The following is a 16,933-nucleotide window of genomic DNA, read 5'->3' as shown; positions in this document are numbered from 1 at the left end:
AGTATTCGAACAAATCACGAATAATGTGTGTCCCTCTCAATAAGGTATATATGTTCAGAAAAGATGATTGTGACAAAATAAAAAGCAAAAAAAAGTCAAAGACTCATATAATACACGACGCTCCAAGCAAAACTCATATCATGTGATGAATAAAAATATAGCTACAAGTAAAATTGCCGATAGTTGGTAGAAGAAAAAGGGGCTGCCTTCCGGGGCATCCCCAAGCTTAGATGCTTGGGAGTCCTTGAATGTTACCTTGAGGTGCCTCAGGCATCCCCAACCATAGGCTATTTCCACTCCTTATTCCTTCATCCATCGTGATCTCACCCAACACTTGAAAACTTCAGCACACAAAACTCAACAAAAACCTTCGTGAGATCCGTTAGTATAACAAAGAAAATCATTACTTTAGGTACAGTTGTAAACCCATTCATATTTTATTATTGCATTATACCTATTGTATTCTAACTTCACCATGGCTATACCCCCGATACAATCCATAGATTCATCAAAACAAGCAAACAATGCAACGAAAACAGAATCTGTCAAAAACAGAACAGTCTATAACAATTCGAATAATGACCATACTTCTATAACTCCAACAATTCGGAAAAATTAGGACAACATGGGCAATTTGTATATCAATCGTGTGTAAAAAATTCAGAAATTTATCATGCTCCGGCAAATCTCAACAATTCTTCTACTGGACACAAAAGTTTCTGTTTTTGCACATATTCAAAGCAACTATCTTCCAAATCATCCCAAAGGCTTTAATTGGCACAAACTCTAATTTAAACACAATAACACAACCATAACAGTAGCATAATTGTGTGCACAACGAAAAGTAGGAAAGATAATTATTGGGTTGTCTCCCAACAAGCTGCTCCTTTATAGCCATTAAGATAGGCTTAAGATTTTATTGATGCTCACATTAAAGATAATAATTGAAAAATAAGAGAGAGCATCATGTAGCATGGGAAGAACACATTTAAGTCTAGCATAATTCCTATGCATTGGCATTTTATAAGCAAACAAATTATCAAGGCGAGCAAAAACTAGCATATGAAGGAAGAAGAAAGAAACAATAGCAATATCAACATAACCAGAGGTAATTTAGTAACATGAAAATTTCTACAACCATATTTTCCTGTCTCATAATAATTATATGTAGAATCATAATCAAATTCAACAATATAGCTATCATGTAAATTTTTCTCTACATGGTTGATAACCCACAAGTATAGGGGATCGTTTGTAGCCTTTTTTGATAAATAAGAGTGTCGAGCCCAACGAGGAGCTAAAGGTAGAACAAACATTCCCTCAAGTTCTATCGACCACCGATACAACTCTATGCACACTTTAACGTTTGCTTTACCTAGAACAAGTATGAAACTAGAAGTACTTTGCGAGAATAAAATTACGAATAAATTGCAAGATAATAAAAGTAATAGTTTAGTAGAAAGCTTTTATCACACAAGAAAGTTATTTGTCCCTAGGTGATCGATAACTAAACCGGTAATCATTATTGCAATTTTATATGAGGGAGAGGCATGAGCTAACATACTTTCTGTACTTGGATCATATGCACTTATGATTGGAACTCTAGCAAGCACCGCAACTACCAAAGATCATTAAGGTAAAACCCAACCATAGCATTAAGTATAAAGTCCTCTTTATCCCATACGCAATAACCCACCTACTCGGGTGTGAGCTTCTGTCACTCTAACCACCCACCATAAGCGAATCATGAACGTATTGCAACACCCTACAGCGGGGATCTGTCACGTTTGTGCGACACGGAGGGCACCGTAGGACAGCACCAAAATAAAATATACAACTCAAACCAATCATGATCATCAATCAACCCATAGGACAAAATAGATCTGCTCAAACATCATAGGATAACCAGATATCATTGGATAATAATATATAGTTTTGAGAACCATGTTTAAGTAGAGAATTGTAGTGGGAATAGAGAGGTTACACCACTGCATAGAGGGGGAGAAAATTGGTGTTTACGATAGCAAGGTTGTTGATGTAGATCTCCGTCACGATCCTTGCCCCGGCGGCACTCCGCCGCCACCGGGAGACAGGGGAGAGAGCCCCCTCCTTCTTCTTCTTCCTTGGCCTCCCCCTAGATGGGGGGAGGGTTTCCCCTCTGGTCGATGGCCTCCATTGCGGCAGAGGGGCAGGAGCCCCTCCTAGATTGGATCTATCTCTCTGTTATCTTGTGTTTTGCGTTCTTGTTTTCTGGCCGAAAACGTTTCTTATATTCCCAGAGATCCGTAACTCCGATTGTGCTAAGATTTTAACACGATTTTTTTCCGTATATAAGCTTCCTTGCGCCCAAAGAAGAGCCCCAGCTGACTTACGAGGTTGCCACTACCCACCACCATGCACCGGGGGGTGCTGGTACACCCATGTGTCTTGTGGAGGCCATGGGCCTCCTTTGTGCTGATTCCACCTCCCAAAAATCACATATATTCCAAAATAATTCTCCGTAAATTTTTATCGCGTTTGGACTTCATTTGGTATGGATATTCCGTGAAACAAAAAACGTGCAACAAACAGGAACTGGAACTGGGCACTGGATAAATATGTGGTCCAATAAATCATATAAATTGTTGACAAAAGTATGTGAAAGTTGTATAATATTGGCATGTAACAATCAAAAATTATAGATACGACGGAGACGTATCAGCATCCCCCAAGCTTAATTCCTGCTCCTCCTCGAGTAGGTAAATGATAAAAAAGATAAATTTTGATCTAGAATGCTACCTAGCATAATATTGATCATATATCTAATCATAGCATGAACATTAAGACACGAGTGATTCAAAGCAATAGTCTATAATTTGACATAAAGACATCAATACTCAGGCATCCCAACAAATAATCATGTCTTAAAACATATCAATGCTAAAGAATGCTATCCCTACAAAATCATATAGTCTTGTCATGCTCCATATTCTTCACACAGTATTTATCATGCACTACCACGGTGACAAGCCGAGCAATTGGTTCATACTTTTTAACGCACTTCAACTATTTCAACCCCCATGCAATACATGAGCACAAGCCATGGATATAACACTATTGGTGGAATAGAGTATGATGATAGGGGTAAACATAGAGAAGACAAAAAACTAAGAAAGTCTCACATCGACGTGGCTAATCAACGGGCTATGGAGATGCCCATCAATTGATATCAATGCGAGGAGTAGGGATTGCCATGCAACGGATGCACTAAGAGCTATAAGTGTATGAAAGCTAACATGAAACTAAGTGGGTGTGTGATGTCTACTACACAACCTTCTTCTTGTAGACGTTGTTGGGCCTCCAAGTGCAGAGGTTTCTAGGACAGTAGCAAATTTCCCTCAAGTGGATGACCTAAGGTTTATCAATCCGTGGGAGGTGTAGGTTGAAGATGGTCTCTCTCAAACAACCCTGCAACCAAATAACAAAGAGTCTCTTGTGTCCCCAACACACCCAATACAATGGTAAATTGTATAGGTGCACTGGTCCGGCGAAGAGATGGTCATACAAGTGCAATATGGATGGTAGATATAGATTTTTGTAATTTGAAAATATAAAAACAGCAAGGTAACTAATGATAAAAGTGAGCGTAAACGGTATTGCAATGCTAGGAAACAAGGCCTAGGGTTCATACTTTCACTAGTGCAAGTTCTCTCAACAATAATAACATAATTGGATCATATAACTATTCCTCAACATGCAAGAAAGAGTCACTCTAAAGTCACTAATAGAGCAGAACAAACGAAGAGATTATTGTAGGGTACGAAACCACCTCAAAGTTATTCTTTTGGATCGATCTATTCAAGAGTTCGTACTAGAATAACACCTTAAGACACATATCAACCAAAACCCTAATGTCACCTAGATACTCCAATGTCACCTCAAGTATCCGTGGGTATGATTATACAATATGCATCACACAATCTCAGATTCATCTATTCAACCAACACAAAGAACTTCAAAGAGTGCCCCAAAGTTTCTACCGGAGAGGCAAGACGAAAACGTGTGCCAACCCCTATGCATAAGTTCACAATGTTACGGAACCCGCAACTTGATCACCAAAACATACATCAAGTAGATCACGTGAATATCCCATTGTCACCACAGATAAGCACATGCAAGACATACATCAAGTGTTCTCAAATCCTTAAAGACTCAATCCGATAAGATAACTTCAAAGGGAAAACTCAATCCATTGCAAGAGAGTAGAGGGGAGAAACATCATAAGATCCAACTATAATAGCAAAGCTCGCGATACATCAAGATCGTGCCAAATCAAGAACACGAGAGAGAGAGAGAGATCAAACACATAGCTACTGGTACATACCCTTAGCCCCGAGGGTGAACTACTCCCTCCTCGTCATAGAGAGCGCCGGGATGATGAAGATGGCCACCGGTGATGGATTCCCCCCTCCGGCAGGGTGCCAGAACGGGTCTAGATTGGTTTTCGATGGCTAGAGAGGCTTGCGGCGGCGGAACTCCTGATCTAGGTTATGTTCTGGAGGTTTCAGTATATAAGAGGTTTTTGCATCGGGAACAAGTCAGGGGGTCTCCGGGCTGTCCACGAGGTAGGGGGCACGCCCAGGGGGGTGGGCGCGCCTCCCACCCTCGTGGGCAGCCCGGGACTCTTCTGGCCCAACTCTTTTACTCCATGGCCTTCTTCTAGTCCAAAAATAAGCTCCGTCAAGTTTCAGGTCAATTGGACTCCGTTTGGTTTTCCTTTTCTGCGGTACTCAAAAACAAGGAAAAAACAGAAACTGGCACTGGGCTCTAGGTTAATAGGTTAGTCCCAAAAATCATATAAAATAGCATATAAATGCATATAAAACATCCTAGATGGATAATATAATAGCATGAATACTTCATAAATTATACATACGTTGGAGACGTATTAACATCACCAAGCTTAATTCGTGCTCGTCCTCGAGTAGGTAAATGATAAAAGAAATAATTTATGAAGTGTGAATGCTAGCAGGTGCACAAGTTTGATCAATGATAATTTCAATCACCTTTTATAGCATCATTATATGTCATAACAGTAGCTCAACTCATAAAACTTTTCATGATAAAGTAACAAGCTATTCACATGTTAAAGCATAGACCATAAACTTTCTTGAAAACTAACAAACTATGTTCTCAGTCATCAAACAATTGCAATTCATCTTATTTTCACGAAGGGTCTATGTAAGAGCTTTGATTTAGCAAATTCCACACACTCAACTATCATATATTCTTCCATGATTGCTACCACTAAAAGCATATTTTTAGAACAAATAGCATCCATCGAACACAGAGAAAGATAGGGGCTTAATGTTTCGCCTCCCAACTTATTTATCATATAGATAATTGTCAACAATAATAATTCATGATCAAATATATTTGAATGGCCATATATGCTTAGCTCTTTCCATCACATGATGCTTGCCAACTAAAGAGTAGGTTGGAATGAGAAGGAATACTACCGACTCTTGCATAAAAGTAAAAAATAGACCCTTCGCAGAGGGAAGCAGGGATTTGCAGAGGTGCCAGAGCTCGAAGCTAAAACAGAGATGAGAATAATTTTGAGAGGTATGCTTTCATTGTCAACATAACGACCAAGAGTTTCCAATATCTTCCATACTAGATACATTATAGGCGGTTCCCAAGCAGAAAGGTAAAGATTTTACTCCCCCTCCACCAACAATCACACTCGACGGCTTGTCCGAAACAACGGGTGTCGTCCAACTATCAACAATCCTGGGGGAGTTTTGTTTAAAATATTTGCGATTTTGTTTTTGGTCCTTTGATCATAGGACTGGGCATCCCTGTTACCAACCATTTTCTCGTGAATGATGAGCGGAGTCCACTCATCGTGAGAATAACCCACCTAGCATGGAAGATACTGACAGCCCCTAGTCGCTACATGAGCGATTCGGGCATACAAAATAGATTATTATTTGAAGGTTTAGAGTTTGGCACATGAAAATTTACTTGGAACGGCAGGTAAGTACCGCATATAGGTAGATATGGTGGACACTCATGGAAGAAACTTGGTTCAAGGAATTTGGATGCACAAGAAGTAATCCCGCTTAGTACAGATATTTTGGCTAGCAAAGGATTCTAAATAGCAAGCACCACATGTTAGAGGATCCATAACAATATAACTTCTATACAAATATACCCAAGCATAACTCATTATGTTGTCGTCCTTGTCCAACTTCAACTAATTTGCTCAGGTTTGAAAATAATTAATGGGGCTCACAATCATAGAAGATGTCCAAGATAGTATATTTATATGTGAAATCTCTCTTCCTTCAATATTCTTTCATGAATTGTTTAAGTGACCAATACAATGTTTGTTAACCTTCAAAAAATTTACCACCTCTACTTCTTATATGTGAAGACATTGCTCCCCATGGGATAAGCATATCAAACATATATAATTTCGGATTTATGATATTCAAATCATTCAACTATTTACTCATAGGATATAAGTGAAGCACACGAGTAAATGACAAACTACTCCAAAAAGATATAAGTGAAGATCAATGAGTAGTTAAATAATTATGTAGCTATGTGAAGACTCTCTCTCATTTAAGAATTTCATATCTTGGTATTTTATTCATACAACAAGCAAAACAAAATAAAATAAAATGACGCTCCAAGAAAAACACATATCATGTGGTGAATAAAAATATAGCTCCAAGTAAAGTTACCGATGAACGAAGATGAAAGAGGGGATGCCTTCCGGGGCATCCCCAAGCTTAGGCTCTTGGTTGCCCTTGAATATTACCTTGGGGTGCCTTGGGCATCCCCATGCTTAGGCTCTTGCCACTCCTTCTTCCATAGTCCATCGAATCTTTACCCAAAACTTGAAAACTTCACAACACAAAACTCAACAGAAAACCTCATGAGCCCTGTTAGCGAAATAAAACAAACCACCACGTAAAGGTACTGTAATGAACTCATTCTTTATTTATATTGGTGTTAAACCTACTGTATTCCAACTTCTCTATGGTTCGTAACCTCCGATACTAGCCATATATTCATCAAAATAAGCAAACAACACACGAAAAACAGAATCTGTCAAAAACAGAACAATCTGTAGTAATATGTATCAAACACAAACTTTCTGTAACTCAAAAATTCTACCAAAATAGGACGACCTAGATAATTTGTTTATTGATCTACTTCAATTGGAAACAGTATTTTATGACATTCTGGTGATTTTTAACAATTGTTTTCATGAGCAGAAAGTTTCTGATTTTTTTCAGCAAGATCAAGTAACTATCATCCAAGAAGATCCTATAGATTTTACTTTGCACAAACACTAATTAAAACATAAAACCACATCTAACCAGAGGCTAGATCAAATATTTATTACTAAACAGAACCAAAAATCAAGAAACAAAAATAAAATTGGGTTGCCTCCCAACAAGCGCTAACGTTTAACGCCCCTAGCTAGGCATGATGAATTCAATGATGCTCACATAAAAGATAAGGACTGAAACATAAAGAGAGCATCATGAAGAATATGACTAGCACATTTAAGTCTAATCCACTTCCTATGCATAGGGATTTTGTGAGAAAACAACTTATGGGAGCAATAATCAACTAGCAATAGGAAGGCAAAACAAGCATAATTTCAAAACTTTAAGCACATAGAGAGGAAACTTGATATTATTGCAATTCCTACAAGCATATATTCCTCCCTCACAATAATTTTCAGTAGCATCATGAATTAATTCAACAATATAACCATCACATAAAGCATTCTTTTTATGATCTACAAGTATAGAATTTTTACTACTCTCCACATAAGCAAAAAATTCTCATTCATAGTAGTGGGAGCAAACTGAACAAAATAACTATCAAGTGATGCATAATCCAATTGAAAACTAAAATCATGATGACAAGTTTCATGGTTATCATTATTCTTAATAGCATACAAGTCATCACTATAATCATCATAGATAGCAACTTTGTTCTCATAATCAATTGGAACCTCTTCCGAAATAGTGGATTCATCACTAAATAAAGTCATGACCTCTCCAAATCCACTTTCATAATTATCACAATAATATTCAACATCCTCCAAAATAGTGGGATCATTACTTCCTAAAGTTGACACTCTTCCAAACCCACTTTCATCAATATAATCATCATAAGTAGGAGGTATGCTATCATCATAATAAATTTGCATATCCAAACTTGGGAGGCTAAAAATATCATCTTTATTAAACATAGCATCCCCAAACTTGGGAAAAACATTAATTGCAGCAAATATATTCTCAAACATGTCATTCTCATCAAACATAGCATCCCCAAGGTTGGGCCTTTTCATATCATAAGCATAATCACTCTCGTCATTAATAGTTTGGGTAGCACCAATAGTATAGCAATTATCACCATCACAATGAGTAGTAGGAGCAACATCATTTGGGAGGGATACCTTTCTACCTTTGCTTCTCCGTCTTTTCTTTTTCTTCTTCACATCATGTGTGGGTTTAACCCTCTCTTTTGAGCTCCTTATTAATGAGATTGGTTGAATAGAAGGCTGCTCCTCGTTACCTGATTCATCATAAGAAATAATAGGAGGATATTGGGAAGTCTCTTCCCTTTCATTAGTATTCTCTTCATCTTCTATTTGTTTTCTTGTCTTTATGTAATTGGCAATATAAGGATTTTCAATGCAATTCACCGCACAATACATAAAAATTTCTTCTAGATCAAAATCAAGAAATCTACCAAGATCAAATTTTGGAATACCCTCAGTTATACGTTTCATTTCTTCATACCCCAAAAGAAGAATAAGCTCTTTATGAAGCTCAAGGGTAATCAAGTTATCACAATTTTTGGACACGATTTGATCGTGAAACAAATAGCATTGGAGCTTTAAATGACCATGTTCATTGCAAAGTTCACAAGGATGGCGATAAATATTGAATCTTTCAGCACAATCATCTAGCCTTTCTTGCAACCATTTAGTTTCCAAATACTTATGCCTCTTGCAAAATCTATCTTCCGTATTTGGTGTGTACTTGCAAGCTCTATCTATTCCACAAAAGTTGACATGCTTATAAGAGACATTTTCATCATGACTAGTGCAATCATCATTAGTATCATGGATATTCAAAGAGTTCATACTAACAACATTGCAATCATGCCCATCATTCAAAGATTTAGTGCCAAACATTTTAATGCATTCCTCTTCTAACACTTTGGCACAATTATCAGAATCCTTATTTTCACGAAAGATATTAAAAAGATGAAGCATATGAGGTACCCTCAATTCCATTTTTTTGTAGTTTTCTTTTATAAACTAAACTAGTGATAAAACAAGAAACTAAAAGATTCGATTGAAAGATCTAAAGATATACCTTCAAGCACTCACCTCCTCGGCAACGGCGCCAGAAAAGAGCTTGATGTCTACTACACAACCTTCTTCTTGTAGACGTTGTTGGGCCTCCAAGTGCAGAGGTTTCTAGGACAGTAGCAAATTTCCCTCAAGTGGATGACCTAAGGTTTATCAATCCGTGGGAGGCGTAGGTTGAAGATGGTCTCTCTCAAACAACCCTCCAACCAAATAACAAAGAGTCTCTTGTGTCCCCAACACACCCAATACAAAGGTAAATTGTATAGGTGCACTAGTTCGGCGAAGAGATGGTGATACAAGTGCAATATGGATGGTAGATATAGGTTTTTGTAATCTGAAAATAAAAAAACAGCAAGGTAACTAATGATAAAAGTGAGCGTAAACGGTATTGCAATGCTACGAAACAAGGCCTAGGGTTCATACTTTCACTAGTGCAAGTTCTCTCAACAATAATAACATAATTGGATCATATGACTATCCCTCAACATGCAACAAAGAGTCACTCCAAAGTCCCTAATAGAGGAGAACAAACGAAGAGATTATTGTAGGGTACAAAACCACCTCAAAGTTATTCTTTCGGATCGATCTATTCAAGAGTTCATACTAGAATAATACCTTAATACACATATCAACCAAAACCCTAATGTCACCTTGATACTCCAATGTCACCTCAAGTATCCGTGGGTATGATTATACGATATGCATCACACAATCTCAGATTCATCTATTCAACCAACACAAAGAACTTCAAAAGTGCCCCAAAGTTTCTACCGGAGAGTCAAGACGAAAACGTGTGCCAATCCCTATGCATAAGTTCACAATGTTACAGAACCCGCAAGTTGATCACCAAAACATACATCAAGTAGATCACGTGAATATCCCATTGTCACCACAGATAAGCACATGCAAGACATACATCAAGTGTTCTCAAATCCTTAAAGACTCAATCCGATAAGATAACTTCAAAGGGAAAACTCAATCCATTACAAGAGAGTAGAGGGGGAGAAACATCATAAGATCCAACTATAATAGCAAAGCTCGCAATACATCAAGATCGTGCCAAATCAAGAACATGAGAGAGAGAGAGATCAAACACATAGCTACTGGTACATGCCCTCGGCCCCGTGGTGAACTACTCCCTCCTCATCATGGAGAGCGCTGGGATGATGAAGATGGCCACCGGTGATGGATTCCCCCCTCCGGCAGGGTGCCAGAACGGGTCTAGATTGGTTTTCGGTGGCTACAGAGGCTTGCGGCGGCGGAACTCCCGATCTAGGTTATGTTCTGGAGGTTTCAGTATATATAAGAGGTTATGGCGTCGGGAACAAGTCAGGGGGGTCTCCGGGCTGTCCACGAGGTAGGGGGCGCGCCCAGGGGGGTGGGCGTGCCTCCCACCCTCGTGGGCAGCCCGGGACTCTTCTGGCCAACTCTTTTACTCCATGGCCTTCTTCTGGTCCAAAAATAAGCTCCGTCAAGTTTCAGATCAATTGGACTCCGTTTGGTTTTCCTTTTCTGTGATACTCAAGAACAAGGAAAAAACAGAAACTGGCACTAGGCTCTAGGTTAATAGGTTAGTCCCAAAAATCATATAAAATAGCATATAAAACATACTAGATGGCTAATATAATAGCATGAATACTTCATAAATTATAGATACGTTGGAGACGTATCAGTGTGCATCCAACTTGCTTGCTCATGAAGACCTCGGGCATTTGAGGAAGCCCATCATCGGAATATACAAGCCAAATTCTATAATGAAAAATTCCCACTAGTATATGAAAGTGACTACATAGGAGACTTTCTACATGAAAAACATGTTGCTACTCTGAAGCACTAGTGTGGTATTTGCATGCCCCTTCTCTCTTTTTCTCTTAATTTTTTCTTTTCTTTTTATTTCCTTTTTCTTTTCTTTTTTTCTTGGGCTCTTTTTGGCCTTTCTTTTTTCTCTTTTTTTCTATTTGTCCCAAGTCTCATCCCGACTTGTGGGGGAATCATACTCTCCATCATTCTTTACTCACTGGGAGATGCTCTAATAGTGAACAAAGTGTGACTCTACATGAATGCCTCTGGTAGTGTACCAGGATGTGCAATGTTCTAGCATAGCAAGGATATCAAAAAACGGACAAGCCATGGAAATATCATGCTAACTTTCTTACGATTATGCAAAGCAATATGACAATGAATGCTCAAGTCATAAAAATGGAACGGTGGAAGTTGCATGGAAATATATCTTGGAATGGCTATGGAAATGCCATAATAGGTAGGTATGGTGCACTACAAAAAAAGACACATCCGTGACATTTTGGGTCGAACGCAATTTTTCTGTCATGCTTATGACACTTCTATGACGATAATTGTGACAAAACCCGGTATCATCATAGATGTGGTGGGCTCCTACTTCTATGAAAAAAATCATGACAGAAAATGGGCTTTTCGTCCTGGGCGGACCGGAGACGCAGCTGCATGACATTCTTTGGGCCGTCCATGACGGAAAAAACCGTGGTAGAAGCGAGGGCGAGGAAAATATCGGGGAGTTCCCGGTTACGGTGGGTGGTCGGGGCCGAGCGATGCACGTTTCTCTCGTACACGTACGCACGTGGGTGTGAGGCGTTAGGCTCTAACAGAACCCGAGTGAGGCATTCACCTACTGAACCCAAGTGATTGCACTGTAGGCTACGCGTTACTGAACCCGAGTGATCGATCGATCCCTGGCTGTTAACTGAACCTGATCGAGCGATCCTTCGCTACTGCAGCTAACTGAAGCCGATCAAACCTGCTGCCTCTTGATGAACAGTGAGTGTTGTTGGGGGGTTGGATGAATAGTTCCCCATGGGGGTTGGATGAACAGGACCCCATGGTAGTAGAAGTCGTTGCCGCTGGATGAACAGGACCCCGATCGAGCCGGTTGGGGGCAGATGAATAGGACCCTGTGGAGGGATGGATGAACAGCAGCCAATGGAGGGCTGGTTGAACAGTAGCCGGTGGAGGGCTGGATGAACAGTAGCCCATGGAGGGGTGGTTGAACAGGACCCCGTGGAGAGGGCTGTTTGAAAAGTAGCCGGTGGAGGCTGGATGAACAGGACCCCGTGGTGAATAGTAGCTGGTGGAGGCTGGAGGAAGTCGACGGTGGCTGAACAGTAGCAAGTGGAGGCTGGAGGAAGTCGACGGTGGATGAACAGTAGCCCGTGGAGTCCCATTTTGCGGTACGCCACACCCCACCCGATGAATAGGACCCCCGTTTCGACCGTAGGAGGTCGAAGAGAAGTCCGTTTTGCGGTACGCCACACCCCTCCCAATCAACAGGACCCCGTTTCGAACGTAGGAGGTCGAAGAGAAGTCCGTTTTCTCCGTTTTGCGGTACACCACACCCCTCCCGGTGAACAGGATCCCGTTTTGACCGTAGGCGGTCGAACATAAGGTTGTTTCCTTCGTTCTGCAATACGCCACGCCTCGTTTCGGCTATTCCGTCCAAGCCGGTTGGCTGCCGATGAACAGGACGCCGTCGCTGCCTCTCCATGGACACGAGCCCTGGCCGTACGTATGCGCGAGTAGGCGTTTGAGACCCCGCCCGTATGTACGTACGTGGTTATATTTACTTTCTTGCAGCCTGGTTGTACGTACATGTACACGATATTGACGGGACTGTGTGACATGCTACGTGTGTGCCTCTACTACGACACGTGCCCTTCCTTACTCGGTCACGGTTCATCGCCGCAGCCTGCAGACAGACCGATCGACTAGTATGTACGTACACGTTCGCGACCAGAATGACAACGCACGTACGCTTCGACCAGGTGGGTCCCGACTGTCATGGAGGATAAGGAGGCACTTCCTTGCATGCGAAGATGTAGCTGGTGGGTCCCAATAGTCAAGGAGGAAACTTTTTTTCACGCAATATGGTGGCCCGTCCGTTGGGTCGCTGCTGTCAGGTGGAGGAATCATTATTTTACGCGTAATAAGGTTGCACTTCGTTGCTGCGGCCGTGGACCCAGCTGTCAGCCTCTCCACATACAGTACTCTTCCGATGAAAGTGGTTCCTTGACCACATTGACCACGCCGCGCTGAGAGCACGAAGGCGGTGGATGACGGCGAGGCCTAGGAAGGGGACAACGCGGAGCCGGGGAAATGCGATAGTGGATGCCCACGTGAAGAGGGGTACGAGGGTTGAATGATTCGGCTGCAGTGTGAGGCTGCCGTCGTCGCAGAATAACAGGGGGTGTGGGTGAGTAGAGGGATGGCCTGGCCAGCGGGGAGTAGTAGCGGGCGGTGAGGCCTCCACGGTTGCACAGCCGGCCATGGGAGGCAGGAGCAGGCGGCACGACCGGAATTAGTTTGGGCGGCTGGAGCAAAAAGACCAGAGGTTAAAGAAGCACTACGGCCGTTGGATGGACATCGTACGGTCACTGGAGCTAGAATCGTTCATATTGACTAAGTTGACAAAGCCCTCCGTCCACGTCAACTTAGTAGGCCCACAAGTCAGCCTCCCACTATGGTGGGTCCCAGCTAGCAGGGGGAGTATTCATTTTTTTGTGCGTAATAAGGAGGCACTTCCTTGTGTGTGAAGATGTAACTGGTGGGTCTGAGCTGTCAGCGGGGGGAACGTTTTTTTCGCGAAATACAGAGGCCCTTTCGATGGGTCCCAGCTGTCTGGTGGAGGAATCATTATTTTGCGCGTAATAAGGAGGCATTTCCTTGCGTGCGGCCGTGGACCCAACTGTCAGCCTCTCCACGTACAGTCCACTTCCAATGGATGTAGTTTGTTGACCACGTTGACCACACCGCGTCGAGAGCACCAGGGCGGTGGACGACGGCGAGGCCTAGGAACAGAACGACACGGAGCCAGGGAAGACTCGGTAGTTGTTTCCCACACGGAGAGGAGTATGAGCGTTTACTTGTTCGTGTGTCGTCGCCGGAGAATAACAGCAGGTGTGGGTGAGTAGAGGGATGGCTAGGCCAGCGATGGGAGTACGGTGGGGCGGTGAGGCCTGTGCGGCAGTACAACTGGCCGCGGGAGGAGGGAGCAGTCAGTCCCGTCGGCGCTTGTTTGAGCGGTTGGAGCAGGAAGAGCAGAGATTGAAGAAGCATGACGGCCTTTGGATGGACATCCAACAGCCACTGCTCTCGTGTGTTGACTAAGTTGACACGACGTTACGTGTGCGTCAACCTTTTTTTTAGGAAAGCGTACGCGTCAACCTATAGTAGGCACAAGTCAGCCTCAAATGTGTGTGGAAAACAGCATACAGCCTATCTGCCATTAATTATAATAATTTACAGCCCATTTGCTAATTCTTAAGGATTTTTTGAGCCCATCATATTTTTGTTAGCATTACAGCCCATATTGTGGCCACGGTTAAAAATTATACGAAATTTTGCATATTTCAGTGCGGTCAACTGTTTTTAATCCTGAAATTTCGAGTCGCATTCAAACTAATTTGAAAAATAATTTATATAAATATAAAATCCAAATAATTTTCCACGCATAAAAATCAATGGAATTTAAAATCTTGTAATGAAAAAATTGAAACTAATTCCCGGTTTGATGTGTTTTAAAAATGTACATCCCATTTCTCATTACTGATAGCCCATTTTCTGGGCAAGCCGAATGAAACTCTCCTCGTCTTGAAAGATTTGCAGCCCAGCAGGGCCGACAAAGCAAGTAGGCCTCGTTTGGGTATCTATTATCTATTATATATAAAAAGTACTTTACGGGCTAACTAGAAAAAATAAATTAGTCTAAAAATTACCACAAAATTAGAAACATCTGACCGTTAATTTAATAGTCCAAAAATATGCCCATTAGATTAGATTTGACTTCTAAAATTACCCACCATTGCCGTTATGTTATAAGATATAGTGGGAAAAAACTTCCCTCACGTCTACCTTTTTTTGCTTTAAAAAATCTTAATCTATCGAGGCCAACTTACGAACAGAAGAAGCGATCTAACAAAATTAGAAGAAACCTACTCTCAAGAACCCTAGCTTGCCTAAATCATCTTCACCGCCATTGCCTTGGCACAATACCAGACAAAGGATCCAGGCTTCCACGCATACATGCATCCTCCTCTTAGGTTAGCAATCTAGGCTTCCACCCCTATGTCTTTCCTCCTATCTCAGGTCTTGGCACATGTCGCCCCTCCAAGGTGGCTCACACAACAATATGCAGCATGAGCAATGGCTCAAGCCAAGATAGGCATGTTAATCTCTGAGGTAATAACACCCGGAGTCATATAACTTGCGTTTGATGATGAGTTTGGTTCTAAAACTTTAAGAATACAGATTTCTGGTCATTCAACTTGTGTTCTCGTGCAAATACGGTGCTTCCTCTCGTATCTAGCCGTATGGCCTGCTCACATGGCGCGCCAGCCTGGCAGAGGCCCACTTGTCAGTGCCTAGAGTACACACGGTGTTGGGTGACTCTAGCATGACATATTATTTTTAGAAAACCCCCTTGCAATTTATTTAATTATGTAGAAGAGGCCTCAAATATAATGAAAAATGGGACAGTGAGGTTCAAAACCAGGACTTGTTACTAAAACAGGTAGTTGTACAACCATCACACCACCACCGATTCACATCGAACATCTAGGGATAAACTTTCTTTAACAACACACAAAAAGCCAATATATGCCCGTCTAATGGGTAATTTAGGGGTGGGGCCACTAGTCAGTGGGATACTAACAATGTGTTAGGCTAAACAGGTAACTAGGCTAATCTATGCAGGGGCCACCTGTCAGTGTGTCAAATTGAAATTCGGGCGCCCAAATAATTTTGAAGAAAAATAGGGGAATGACGGAATCGATCTCTCGACATCGAGCGTGTTAGTGCACGAGCTAACCACAACACCAAATACATGTCAGTGCCTACATAGAGAAACACTGAATTATAATTTTGCCATGACAACTACTTGTATTCCTATTTGACTTCTTTTTGCAATAAAGGCAAGAGTTTTCAAAAACCCAAGAAAAGAGCAGGAATCTAGAAAAAGTACTACGTACAATATAAAATCAAGTGTATCTCTAAATAGTTATTGTATGTAGTCTGTGTACAGGTTGGCTAGTGCGTGCGTTGTATATGAGGTGCATATGAGGTCGGGAGTTTGAATGCCCCAACGTCCTCTTTTTATTTTCATTTCTCCCACCACCAATGCTGACAAGTGGGATCCACACGTGTTATTGAGGGGGCTTATGTTTAATTAAATATAGGGGGTGATATGCAAAAAAAATTGCGCACTGAGCAGTTCTAGTCACTTACAGTGGGCCATAGCCACGTAGGCATGCCACGTAAGCGCGGGACACGTCTGAATACGAGCGAAGTGACTGTATTTGCACGAGAACGCAAGTTGAATGACCACAAATCCGTATTTTTAAAGTTTTAACACCAAACTGAACGTCAAACGCAAGTTCTATGACTTCCGGCGATATTACCTCTTAATCTCTTCTCCCAAACAATCCAATCCTACACTGATCATTTGCATGTATTCTCTTTTGTTTTTGTTCCCAATATCATATACACTAATCTCATGATCAATCTTACGGCACATCA

Source organism: Triticum aestivum, chromosome 7D, assembly GCF_018294505.1.
Source record: "Triticum aestivum cultivar Chinese Spring chromosome 7D, IWGSC CS RefSeq v2.1, whole genome shotgun sequence".
NCBI classification, from domain to species: Eukaryota; Viridiplantae; Streptophyta; class Magnoliopsida; order Poales; family Poaceae; genus Triticum; species Triticum aestivum.
The sequence above is the reverse complement of the archived record's forward strand: the minus strand, read 5'-3'. Positions refer to the sequence as shown.